Below are 14,182 nucleotides of genomic sequence, written 5' to 3' on the forward strand. Positions count from 1 at the left end.
AATAAGACCTATCTATAGGGTTATTGTGAGGAATAAATGAAATAAACATCTAAAGGACCTGATAAACATCAGGCATTATAACAGCAAACCTTCTGCTTGGCCTGAACGCTTCAAAACGACATTTCCACTAGGTCAGTATTGTCCCACTCACTGATTTAATATGAAATTATGGTGTTTCATTTTTAAAATTGTTCTTTCAAAATGGGCTGACACATCAGTTGGCTTTAAATCAGCGGTTCTCAAACTGTGGGTCGCGACCCCTTTGGGGGTCGAACGACCCTTTCACAGGGGTCGCCTAAGACCATCAGAAAACACATATATAATTACATATTGTTTTTGTGATTAATCACTATGCTTTAATTATGTTCAATTTGTAACAATGAAAATACATCCTGCATATCAGATATTTACATTACGATTCATAACAGTAGCAAAATTACAGTTATGAAGTAGCAATGAAAATAATTTTATGGTTGGGGGTCAGACATGATTAAAGGAAGGGAATAATTAGGAATAATCCTTGTGGTTCATTTTTCTCACCAAAGAGCAGGTATACTTCCATGCTTTGCTTTATTTAGGACATTTCTAGAGTAATACCTGGATTGTGGTATTTTTGTGATTGGAAATAACTCTGCCAATCATTCACAAACAACTACCTTCCGTTCTCTTCATCCCAGCTCCTGCCTTTCCTTCCCAGGGTTTCCCATTACAGTGGGGCCTTGACTTACCAGTGTCCCAACTAACGAGTTTTTTGAGATACCAGCTGTCTCTCCGCCGATTTTTTGCATTGAGTTGATAGAGTAATTTGAGTTAAGGAGCTCCTTAACGAGCTCGGTCTCAGAACGAATTAAACGCGTAAGTCAAGGCCCCACTGTAGTTCTCTACAGGAGATTTTCAACCATGGAAGCTCTATATTCCAAAAGGGAAAGGGAAAGGTGACTGGAACAGGACTAAACAGGAAGAGTGAACTCTCTACAGCCAGAGTTAATAGATACTCCCACTGGTTTCCATTTTCCTTCCTTAACTCATAACATTTCTATTGGAGCATTGATTATAGTTGAAATATAGTAATTAATATTTGCATAGCACTTCTCAGCATTTCTATAATGCATTTATCAAAATATTTAATTTAATCATCAAGACAAGCCTATTGGATAAATTCTTATTCTTTCTATTGTACAAATTAGCAAATTGAGCTCAGTGCAGTTAAGTGACTTGCCTAAAATCACACAGCGTGTAAGTCCTGGGACTAGGGAAGAACAGAACCAAGCCCAGCTCGGACACTCTACTGTTTTGCTTGGCTTCGTGTTAAAATGCAATGCCTACCCCGTGTTACTTGCTATGCCTACCCCAGAGCATTATAAATGAGGTCAGAGTCCTTTTCTTATTCATCATTGTATTCCTGACAGCACTTACCATGCTTTGCTCCTCGTCAACACACAATGAAATTCAAGAAACTAAAAGTCTTTAACGATCTGATACAATTACATGAAGTGAATTGTAAAGTGTGAAGCCTTACCTTGTAGAGTGTGCCCAGGTAAACAGCACCCAGTGGAGCCAATTCCAAGTGTGGAATGCAAAGTCCAGTGCAGAAAGGTGGGCAGCTTGCAGCTCACCACCCCAAATCCCCAACCACGCCAGGAAGGAAGCGCTGCCTGACCAGGCACCAGCTTCAAATATTTACTCCCAGATGACTGAAGGTACCTAAGAACAGGTGATAATAATAATTGAAAGCAAAACCAAACAAAGCACCTGTGAGCCCTGAGCCCTGCCATTATCGTGCACTGGAATCACCCGACTGTAACTTATGAGAGGCTGCGATGGTAGAGTCTGTGCAAAGCAGAAACTGTCTGTGCCCTGGTTTCCTTGTCTGTAAAGGGAATGCTATTTGTACCTACTTCATCAGGTTGGCATGAGGATTAAATGAATTAATACATCGAATGAGCTTAAAACAGGGCCCGGCACATGGAGTAAGAGTGTACTTATCATTGGTATTATTGCGGCTGCTACTGCTGTTAAAGAGAGAGCAACACGGATATTTCAGGAGATAAAAGCAAAAAGTTGGCCAACCTCAACCAAATTCTAGGCCGAGCCGCTTGGTTTTACTAACCTAGACTTAATGGCCACACTTGAACACTCAGTGAAATAATTTGGTTAACTTAACGTTGTCCTTCAGTGGAACTGAAGCCTCAGAAGTCATTTGATTTCGTTCTAAATCTCCAGTGGGTCTTCTGGATAAAGTGAAAGATTACAAATGAAAACACCCCCTTTTCTTTTCTCTCTCTCCCTACTCTGTCTTCCGTCTGCTGGAGACCACTTCTCCAGGCCCATGAGCACTCTGCCTCTCCGATCTGTCACTCTCCTCCTTCCCCTGCCAGTGTCTCCTATTTGTCCTTGGGTCTTTTATGCCTTTCCCTGTGACCATGAACCTCATTTATCACTCATTCCTCTGAATCCCTATGGCGCTCACCATCTGGCTTATATGGGTCCTTGCAATTTCCTGTATGTTAATCTTATTTCTCAGAGAGCAATGAACTCTGCAAAAGCCGGCCAGACACCTGGCCCGCCAGGTTAAACTGTGCTCTGAACTCCTGCTGCCCGCTACATACAAAGGCACACAATTTCTCTGTCCTCCCAGGAAACATTTCCAGTGCGTGTGATGGGTTGAGAAAATCTAGTCTTGTATTACAAAAGACCTTCAAAAATGTAGACTAACATATGCCAGAATAACACAAACCAGACATTTATTTTTAAAAATATTTTCCTGGGTGCTAGTTTTTATATATATTTTTTATTTTTTTAAAAAAATATATTTTATTGATTTTTTTACAGAGAGGAAGGGAGAGAGATAGAGAGTTAGAAACATCGATGAGAGAGAAACATCGATCAGCTGCCTCCTGCACATCTCCCACTGGGGATGTGCCTGCAACCAAGGTACATGCCCTTGACCGGAATCCAACCTGGGACCCTTCAGTCCGCATGACTATATGTTACTATCCTCTATTGATTGCTGCCATATCGATTCATTATGTTGGACCTTCTTGGATAGAAATGGCTTCAAGCAAGTCTGAATTCACTGGCCCCCTTGAGCCCTAGACATTGGTCATCTTTCTAGAAATGAGCTCCTGAGTCAGAGCTCACTCCAGCTTCCCGCCCTGTGCCGCCAGCCCCTGTAATCGAATCCCTGCCCAGCCTGGTGCCATTTCCTCTGAGACTGCACTTTCTAGAGTTTTCCTTCATGGGAATCAGAGTTCAAAAATAAATCTAAGGATGAAAAACCCCACCGGTCCTTGCCATGTTACCTAGAGGCTCCCGCCTTAACATGACGCCAAGTGTACAGTCCTTTCACCGAGGTCCGGGAGCTGCCACTGGCTCATCAGAACAGAGGGCAACCTGGCACTATTCTCCCGCCCTCATTCCCCTGATGCTGTCATTTCCAACTAAGCGGGTTTTTATTCGGTGTGCCTGTTTGCCAAAACCTATATAAATCAGAATGTGCACTTTGCAAGATTTAGGTTTGATTAATCTTAAAAAATTTAGAAGCTGCATGAGTGGGGTTTGAGATTAAGTGTGCAAAGATGTTAGGATCAGCCTCCCCACCAGCCTTCAGATTGAGATGGATGAGGAGCAATACCAGGTTTGAGCTGCCCATAATTGAAAAAGTGTGTGCCCAAAATATCATATTTATCCCGCATTTCTCCGAGAGCCATAACTCTAAGGCCTTTCATTAGAACCTCGATAAAGTAAAAATGTCTTCAACTGTAAGGGTCCCAGATCCCCTGGGCATTCATGAATTGCTTAGAGAACAGGGTTAGGAATGCTGAGAATAAAAGGTATTGGGGAGGAAGAGGAGGGTGAATTCCCTAAAGGCAAATGGGCCCTAGGTTTCCCTGAGAAAGCAGCACAAACTGGAGAAGAGTAGCATTTGTGATCGAGCGACCAGTGGGAGTGTCAGTGTAAACCACCAGGATCCCATTGGCTGAGCTGTAGCAGCCACACGGTCCTCCCAGGGGCATCATGGATGCAGAGCTGTCAGGTGCCCAGCTCTGGGTCGGCACTCACACTCTGTGCTATGTAAGTGGACATGGTTCCTGAGGTTGTGCATCTTGGTGGCTGTGAGCAGTGGAAGCCACTGGAGACCTAAATGTGGGCCCCAGGGGCAGGGTCACAGGTCTTCCGGCCCTTTCTCAGCCCTGAATCTGTGCCAGTGGTGTTGAAGCTGAGGGATGGCACTCTCATGAGAATTTAGCAAACAACGAGCACGTGTCCTGTGCAGTTGTGTGCATGGCATTGTGGGGGATGCGAATATGCCTGAGAAACACTCAGCGATCTGAAGAAGCATGTGGGGACGGGCTGCAATCTCTTACCTGGCCACGGCTCATGCCTGACCATGACTTTAATGTGCTGACACCTGGGCTGCTGTTTGCTCCCTGACCACCCAGCCCCATCCTTGTCCATTTCACCCACCCCTGTTTGCTTAAGTCTGCTTGTTTTAATTGACATAATGCAGACCCTAAAATATAAACAACTATAGATTAGACCAGGGGTCCTCAAACTTTTTAAACAGGGGGCCAGTTCACTGTCCCTCAGACCGTTGGAGGGCCGGACTATAGTTTAAAAAAAAACTATGAACAAATTCCTATGCACACTGCACATATCTTATTTTGAAGTAAAAAAACAAAATGGGAACAAATACAATATTTGTATTTGCATGTGGCCCGAGGGCCGTAGTTTGAGGATCCCTGGATTAGACGCTGGACTTCGAATCTCTTCAGAAAATTCACTTTGTTCTCTGCTCCCTTTGGAATACTCAGATGTTGACACTGAAAAGTTCTACTAGTGTTTTGTGTGTGTGTGTGTATGCATTCACACCCATCACCCGCACACAAAGGATTCACAGAGGTCATTTCTAGTGAAGCGCAGGCCCAGGGCTACAAAATAAACGTTCAATGTGAAACATAAATTAAGCTTAAATATTAAAAAGTTGGCAAGCAGCTTAGCATGAGATTTTATTTTCATTGCAGGTCTGTAAATAAGGGTCATGCATAGTAACTAAATGGGTTGATTCTCCTTGTTTACTTCTTGAAGGTATAACCCCGGGGCTAAAGAAACAGTATTCACTGGCACAGTATTTTGACCACTCATTGGAGCTGGTGGATTTGGTAACACAAAGAACTAAGGGGCAAATTCATAGACACGTGACCTGGCGTGAGGCTCACTGGAGGGCAATTCCGAGCTATCAGCATATCAACACTGCCTGGGCCTGTGCAGAGAGAGGTGGCGCCCCAGGCTGTCCCAAGGTCCTGTGTGAAGAGGTTTGGGGTGATTTATCTGAGGATCTGTTTTTATTGATTTTAGAGAGAGAGAAAGGGAGAGAGTTAAAAACATAGATGTGAGAAACATTGGTCAGTTGCTTGCCATATGCCCAAATAGGGACTGAACCCACAACCTGGGTATACACCCAGACCAGAAATCGAACTCGTAACCCTTTGATGCAAGGAAGGACACTCCAACCAACTGAGCCAGGGCTCTGGGGGTGATTCTGATAGAGGTGGCCAGGGGACCATATGGAGAAACTGATATGCTCAGTGAAAACTGCTGACCAATTGTGCATCCACATGAAGGGCACACAGGAGAGTTCAATGGGCTATTCTTGCAAGTTATTCAGAGGTTAAATTTGTATAAGATACAAAGTTAAATAAAACAAAAGACCCATCCTCTCACAGTATGCCGAATTCCCTCAAACACAAAAGCAACAGGACAAAGGGAGGGGTGTGGAATTCTCCCTCAGCCCTCACTTCTTGGCTCAGGCTGGGTCTATGTGTGCCTTGAAATTCTTCGACACTTGTTGAAAAGCCACATAGGGGATGCTTAGTCAGAAGTCTGGCCACTTCAGATCAGGCCGGATGACAGACTGACAGCACACACGAAGGGGTCCTTTTGTCCAGGACCCTCTGGAGGACAGAAGGAGGGCCTGCCAGACCCACAGGTGTGGACGCATCTCCCCCAGTGGGTGAGGAGCCGCACTCAGAAATTCTTCTTCTAGGGCTAAGCACCCAACATATGCGACTGATTAGAGCTAATATCTCATTTCTAATTCCATTGATTCCTCAGAAAGAGCAAGTCCCAGAGACCACGGCTATTCTTAGCAATTGCAGCTCCTCCCCCACGGCTCACTGACTCGGAGAGGAGGGGGAGAAGGTGGCCAGCAGGGACTGTCAGACGTTGGCAGCGAGGACTCGGCCCCCTCTGACTGTCGGTGGGGCACGGTGTCCAAAGCACACGCCTGCGGTCAGCGCAATACAAACCCACACATGGGTCTCTCCCGCCTCACGTCTTCCCCATTTCCAAGCCACAGCTGTGGCAGAGCCACCATTAATAATGAGAAGGCTCCTCTCTGGGCCCAAGAGCTCTCTGACTTCCAAAATGCGTTCCTTCTCCTTAGCCCTTTAATCTTCCTGTGGTTTGGTAGGAAAGCTGCTCCATGGCCTTCCTTTCTGTTACCACAGGAAATAAAGAAAAGGCCGGGGTTTCATCCATCCAAATAAAGGATTCTAGTCCTCAGAGGGGATTTTTCAATGCAGACACAGTGCTATCCCAGGAGGCCCCTCAGCACAGCACTGAGAAAGGAGGGCCTTGCTCAGCCAGCCTGCGGAGCCCGTGGGGTTCCACCTGATGCCACGCTGGTTTTCCCTGTAGTGGCCTCAGGGAGTGTTTGTTAAGCTGAGCTGAATCAATCATCGGGAATCTCCCCGAGCACTCTCCAGGTGTAGCCTGTTCTTGCCTGTGAGAGGCTCTGGTTTCACAGACCCCGCCTCAGACCCAGAACAAATGGCTGATGTCTGTTTCCAGCACTGCCACTAAGGGGCTGTGTGACTCAGGTAGGTCTACTGACTTCTCTGAGTCTCATTTTCTGCATGGGTGAGAACAAGAGCCTTGATCTCGAATTACTCAATGTTTTCTATGGTCTAAGGAGGTACGAATAAAAATCTGGGTCAATGCTGGTTTCCCCTTAAGTGAAATTTCCACCAACCTGCCAACAGCCCCTGTTCTTCTGGCTTTGAAAACAGACCAAGTTGAGTGTGACCTCAAGGTTCATATTTTTTAGAAATTTTTTAAATTGATTTTAGATGAAAGGAAGGGAGAGGGAGAGAGAGACATCGATGAGAGAGAAAACTGACCAGGTGCCTCCTGCACGCCCTCCCTCCCCACCCCCCACACCTCAACTGGGAATGGAGCCTGCAACCCGGGCATGTGCCCTGATTGGGAATAGAACCAGTGACCTCTTTGTTCATGGGTCAATGCTCAACCACTGAGCCACACCGGCCCGGCAGTCATGGCTCATATTTATACAGCAAAAATCAGAGCCCCTCAAAGCTAGTGCTGGGGATAAAATAATGATAAATGGAAACTAACTTTATCATCCAAAAATACCCCCTCAAACTCTGAAGAAATATTGATAATAACTCTCCATCTGCTGAATAAATCAGAACAAGACTGGAGAGCCTACCCAACATTGTTTGAGTATGGAGGACAGCCAGTAAAGTACTAGAGTTTCATGAAAACTGATCTCAGGGGAACTGACATAAATAAAATATGTCAAAATTTTAAAGAGGAAAATGAAAATAAAAGCAATAGCAGAAGTGTTTTCTGTTTATTATCATCCTCATTGTAAAGAACCTTTTCAGAAAGGTCTAGGAATTCAGATGCTTGACTTTGAATCTAGTCTTTACCACTATTCCCACCTAAACTTAGTGAAATCATGTCACCCCTCTATATAGAGAACCTTGCTTGGTGACTGCGAGGCATAAATAACAAATGAAATAAAACATTTACAAATTCTGTGGGCGGGGGGGGAGAGACAAGTGCCTAAAACTAAGGTGTTATCTGAATAAACCACATGGATAATTATAAATAATAGTGAAATAATGTCTCCAAATACTTCAGGAAAAGAGCTGTAACAGGCAGCAGCTGCTTTAGTGCGCCCCCTGCAGGTTGGCCCAGATGTTGGCACCAGGCTAGAGCCCAACATGAGGGAATCTGAGCTGAGCCTGGGCTAAGCAGTGAGACCTGTGGTGGGGATGAGTAAGGGGTGGGGTGGAGGGGTTGAGTGAGAAAGCTCAGTTTAGTCTTTACTGCCAAGATTCCTACAATGCTATTATAAAGGCCCGGTGTCCCCTCCCCACTGACAAGCCCCAGATCTGCTGGACAGAGCCCAGGTTTTAGAAAGTGAGGCTGTTAGCTTTCCTGGCCTCTTGCTCTCTTCCATTTAAATACCCTGGAGGAGGACTCAGGTTCTCCCAAAGTCATCTCAAAGTGTGGGGTGGCCCAGGGTGACTGATGGTCCGTTGCTATTTGGGGTTGTTGTTCAGGTTAGGGGGCCTCCACCAGTTTGAAAAACTGTTGGCTTATATTTGGATTCTTGGTGCCTCCAGTGAATATCTATTATGTTCCCCACCCCCAAACAATGTAATAAATGTAGTCCACGGTCTAAATGACTAATCAACCGTATACATGGACCAAAATATCTTCTGGGGCTAAAGTAAGAACAGCTGTAATCACTGCAGTACATAGTTGGAAACTCAAACTGGGATAAGTCCAATAATTTATAGGTATCTCTGCATGTTTATATGAAAATGATCAAATGCCAGGATTGCTAGCATGTACCGTATGACAAATAAAAATCATTCTTTTGCAGCAAGGGGGCTCTCTTAGATATCCTATCTGGGAAATAACTTAAAAATAAATGGCATAGAAAGTAGGGCACCCAATCCGAACTACATATAATAATCTTTGGGAATTCAGCACCACAAAAAAATTCTCATTTTTAAAAATGGTGTTTTCCAAATTTTTCATCTTCTTTATCCTTCTTTTTCCTGAGCTTCTGATGCTGATGAGATGCCCGAGGCTGCCGCTGCAGAGGCACACCACCACTGCTCTCAGGCCTCTGGGATGATGTGCGGGAGCATGGGAGTGTCAGAGATGGTGTCTGACGTTCTAATATTGATGCAGGGGTAAGGGGTTCCCAAAGAGAAAGAAAAGGATATTAAGTCATCACTTGGCTTTTCAGCCATGATATAGTCAATTTCCACAGATTTTAGGGGGTTGAGAAGAAAGCTGGGTTCTTGGAACAAAATTTTATTTCAAAAAAATCATAGAATTTTAGTATCTGAGGACAATTTAAAGATCATTCTATTTTAGAGATGAAGAACTCTCCCCTAAAAGAGGCAAAGCGGCTGATTTAAAATGTATTAGTATCAGAACCATGACTTCCATTTCAAAAGATGTGTAAAGAGGCAAAATAATTGGAAGAGGAAGAGGCAACGAAGGGAAATTATTGGTGAGAGGGAGAGATGGAGAGGGAGAGAGAGAGAGAGAGGAAGAATAAAGAGAACCACAAGAGACTCGAGAAAAAGACAAGACAGTCTTGTAAGAGGGCAGAAAGACAAAGTGGTTGTTGCACAATTATGAGAAAACACCATAATGTATGTTTAACAATATCCCATGCTTCCTTCTCTGACTTGCTCTGTATTGAACCAACCCTCCAATTTACCAAATGGGACATCTTGGAAGAATCCTGATTTCTGGGCAATCTGGAGCATTGGAAAGCCGGCCACCAAATAGCTTTAACAAATAATCCTAATTTGGAAAATCAGTGCTTGGAAGAGATCTGAGAAATCATTTTTTCATTTTCTGTTTCGTGTGTTTTTCCCCTGCAGCCACACCTAAACCATTCCAGAGGGATGAAACTCCAGTGATTCTATTCACAGAAGGAGCTGACTGCCTTGAAGCATCTGGCCTGGTGCCCTCGTGTTGTCACAGCTCATAGCTCATCTTTCTCTATGCCCTGGGCAGCTGATCTGAATATAGAGTTTACATGAACTTCAAAGGAAGCTGGCAGGATGGAGTTGGGGCCTCGCTGCTTTAATCAAGATGGATTCAAAACCTTTGCTTATCAAGTAGAAAACTAAAACCAGCAATGGAGAACTAATTGACACTGACTAAAAAGGAAATGGCAATGGAAAGGTGCAGGGAGCTCAATAAGATTATATTTAAAGTGGTAATACTCTCCTAGCAGTTGATGATGGATTAAGTTTACCTCTTGCCTCCATAAATATTAGCGCATGGAATAAGATAGCCTCCTATAAGGTATCAGATGAGAAGTTCAGGAAAATGTGCAAAAGCTCAAAAACATTGTTTCCACATGCATGTCATGGTAATGATATTCCTCCCTCCTAGGGCCTGGGGCTGCCTGTTTAAGCTTCTTTAGCAAATTGTGGGAGCTGCACCCCTGGCCATGGCCCACAACTCTATACCTCAAGGGGACATCATTCAGCACTCCACCTGCCTCTTCTCTTCTCAGGCTCTAGTTCATATGGGGACCGTTCACATGAAATGCATCAAATGTTGAGTTGGGTTCTGAGTTATTGTCCCCCAAGTTAGTCCCCTTGCAGGGAAACACGGAGTCTGGCACATAGTAGGTGCTCAAAGATGCTTGTTGAATAAATGAGGGAAAATAAACGATTGTATCATTCCTGTAACCTGGCCCAGGCACCCAGCACCATGCTAAGCTCAGAAATATATCTGAGCTTTGTTCATAACATAGATTGCCCTGGGAACATGATGGAGTCCCTATGGCTCAAGATAAAGGAATTCATTATGTTCTTTGCTGAGAGGACACTTGAGAGCCACCAGTAAGCCTTTCAATGCCAGAGTGGGAAGCAGAGTTGGGGGAGAAGGAAGGAGGACAGGGGAAGAGGTGCCTGGAGCCAGTCCTGGCCATGAATTTCTCATTAACTTTTTATGGATTTATTCTTTTTAAAATCCTCACCCGAGGATGTTTTTCCATTGATTTTTAGAGATATTGGAAGAGAGAGGGAAAGACAGAGAGAAATATTGATGTGAGAGAAACACATCGATTGGTTGCCTCCTAGATGCACCCTGACCAGGGTCTGGGTCAGGGAGGAGCCTGCAACTGAGGTACATGCCCTTGAATGAAATCGAACCTGCGACCCTTCGGTCCACAGGCCAACACTCTATCCACTAAGCCAAACCAGCTAGGGCTGTTTTTTCTTTTAAGGTCTCTCCTTCTCAGACAAAGAAACATGACTTCTAGTACCTCTATTTCCCTCACTCTCTTATAGATATCAAAGGAGGAATTGGGTCAAAAAAATGCGACCCAAAGAGAAATATAGGCACTAACAGATTGGGAGTTTTTACTTTCCCTTAGGGAATTTTTTCAAATTTCACAAACAAGAACATTGCCCCCTTCCCCTGGTCTGCTTCTGCTGTACAGTTCTCTCCAAGCCAAAGTGCGGCCCAGGGGCAGGTAGAGGAATACACCGGGACTGCCCCTGATATTTTAAGAGGAAAAGGAGAGGGAAAAGAAAAAAAAACTAGAGAGAACTAATAAAAGCCAAATCTCTTGTGAAGCATGTATAGTATTTTTAAAAATAGTTTTCAAAGAAGATCTGTAAGTGGTCACTAAGCACACAAAAAGATGCTCAACATCTTAGTCATTAGGGAATCGCAAATCAGAACACCACCTCACACTCACCAGGAAGGCTAAAAAAACAAAGAGATAGTAACAAGTGTTGATGGGGAGGATCTGAAGAAACGGGAACCCTTGTATTTTGCTAGTTGAAGTATAAAATGGTGTAGCTTCTTTGGAAAACAGTTTGGCAGTTTCTTTAAAAATTAAACATAGCCTTACATGATCCAGAAATTCTACTAAGTATATACCCAAGAGAAATAAAAATATATGTACACATAAAAAGTCATACACAAATGTTCATAGATGTATTATTCATAATAATCAAAAGGTAGATATGATCCAAATGTTCTTTAACTGACAAAATGCTCTATATCCATACAATGGAATATTATTCAGCCATCAATGGAATGAAGTACTAATACATACTATGACGTGGATGAACCTTAAAACCATGATAAGTGAAAGAAGTCAGATACAACAGTTCACATATTGTATGATTCACTTATATGAAATGTCCAGACTAGAAAAACACAGAGGCACAGAAAGTAGTCTAGTGGTTGCCAGGGGTTGGGTGGAGGGGATAATGCGGAGTGACTGCTAATAGGTCAGGGCTTCTTTCAGGAGTAAAGAAAATGTTCTAGAATCAGATAGTGGTAATAGATGCACAACCTTTTGAATATATTAAAAACCATTGAATTGCCGAAACCGGTTTGGCTCAGTGGATAGAGCGTCGGCCTGTGGACTGAAGGGTCCCGGGTTCAATTCCGGTCAAGGGCATGTACCTTGGTTGCGGGCATATCCCCAGGAGGAGATGTGCAGGAGGCAGTTGATCGATGTTTCTCTCTCATCGATGTTTCTAACTCTCTATCCCTCTCCCTTCCTCTCTGTAAAAAATCAATAAAATATATTTTAAAAAAAAACAAACCACTGAATTGAACATTTTAAAAGGGTAAACTGTATGGTATGTAAGTTATATATCAATAAAAACATTTAAAGGAAGAAGAATTTGATATTGCTCAAAAACCCTAATTCTAGGGCCTTGCCAGAAACTCTAATCCCTACTTGAAAAGTTTTTCTAGTTTACAAAGAGTGCCAGCCTCCTCCCCCTTACCCACAACTCCCACTGCCCCACAGCCCAGATCCACAATCCCTAAAGAAATAACTAGGAGGAGAGACGTCCATCAGCAGCTGGAGGTGAACTGAGACACACTTGACACTTGCAGACATTCTCTGCAAGAGGGTGGGAGGAGGGTGGACAGAGGAATGAGAATAAAGAGAGATGAGCTGCCAGATCCTGAGAAGAGATCGCGTGCCGAACATGAAAGGAAGACATGATGTCTTCAGAGAGGCCTCTTGAACCCCTTCCCAAGTGTTGACTATCTGCGAGTGTGGCCAACATAATCTGCTTTAGACAAAATCATGATTTGACCGGAAGATGGGAGGTCAACTCTGAGCAAATGCCAGGCTTGTCTGCCTGCTGGGCTCCTCCCTGGGTTCCCACTTCGCTGGCCTAATCTCTCCCCCAGCTCAGGACTTCCAGTTCGCCGCCCTCGATCCCCTTCTCTCTCTTGGACGTGTGACATCCTCTGAAGGGATGTCAGTGTACTACACGATTAGTTGCTTATTTAACCACTTACAAAGTCAATTCTAAAAAACCAAATTCGTATCTTTAGAAGACGCTGAGGAACCAACTATTTTTTAAAAAAAATAACGTTTAGCCGAAACCGGTTTGGCTCAGTGGATAGAGCGTCGGCTTGCAGACTGAAAGGTCCCAGGTTCGATTTCGGTCAAGGGCATGTACCTGGGTTGCGGGCACATCCCTAGTAGGAGCTGTGCAGGAGGCAGCTGATCGATGTTTCTCTCTCATTGATGTTTCTAACTCTCTATCTCTCTCCCTTCCTCTCTGTAAAAAATCAATAAAACATATTTTAAAAAAAATAATGTTTATCCTGCCTTTCTTAAGCAAACTGTACTACTGAAAAAACAAACCAACCCAAAAACTATATGGGTACTGAATTAGAATATTTCTTCAAATTCATGAAGAAAGAATAATAGAATTGAATCTTAATGAATTAAGAAAGAGTATTGGACATCAATAGCTACTAATATCACAAAAAAGAGAGACATTGAGACCTGCATGCCTCCTGATAAAGAACATATCACTCACAAGATTTCATGCCAAAAAAACAAAACACCCAAAACAAAAAGCCCTGAATTAGGATAAGTGGAAACATAGAGACTAGAGGAACAGACTAAACTTTGTTCTGGGGAAGCAACCAGCAACATCCAGGCTGCAGGAAACTGCAGATAAGTGATCCCACGTCTTCAATAAATGAATTGTAAGAAAAATAAGGAGATAGAGGAAAAAACCTATGGATCAAAAGATACTTGAGATTTTTTTTTTAAAAAGTGCAGGCAAAACCTATGTACACTTAGGTGATAAGACTGTAAAGAAAAGTGGGAAGTGGTTGCAATTAAACTTAAGATGGTTACTCTAGCAGGGAGGGAGGGGCAGTGGTTGAGAAGGGGGCCTATAGGGGGCTTCCAGGGTGACTGGAAGAATTCTCTTCTCATGGGTTGTGTTTACAAGAGAGCTAGCCTTAAACAATTATTTAACCTTGCACATTTGCTTTTCATGTTCTCTGTAACTTACATTATAACAATAAAAAGTTATAACTATAGCCTGGT

At 43.6% G+C, this 14,182-nt stretch overlaps 1 protein-coding gene across 8 annotated transcripts in view; it reads right to left on the reverse strand.

The window, feature by feature from the left end:
- Positions 1-14,182, reverse strand: part of HAO2 (hydroxyacid oxidase 2) — a 156,675-nt gene that overhangs the window by 101,586 nt on the left and 40,907 nt on the right. For 7 of the 8 annotated variants that reach the window (XM_070397037.1, XM_070397038.1, XM_070397032.1 and 4 more), the window contains one exon: positions 1,520-1,704. The exons of the other annotated variant lie outside the window; for it this stretch is intronic. The gene's annotated coding sequence lies outside the window, so the exon portion shown is untranslated. The remainder of the gene's footprint in view (positions 1-1,519; positions 1,705-14,182) is intronic. 8 annotated transcript variants of the gene reach the window in all.

This window comes from Myotis yumanensis, unplaced genomic scaffold, assembly GCF_028538775.1.
Source record: "Myotis yumanensis isolate MYYU_CA2020_CCGP unplaced genomic scaffold, mMyoYum1.0.hap1 SCAF_17, whole genome shotgun sequence".
NCBI lineage: Eukaryota > Metazoa > Chordata > Mammalia > Chiroptera > Vespertilionidae > Myotis > Myotis yumanensis.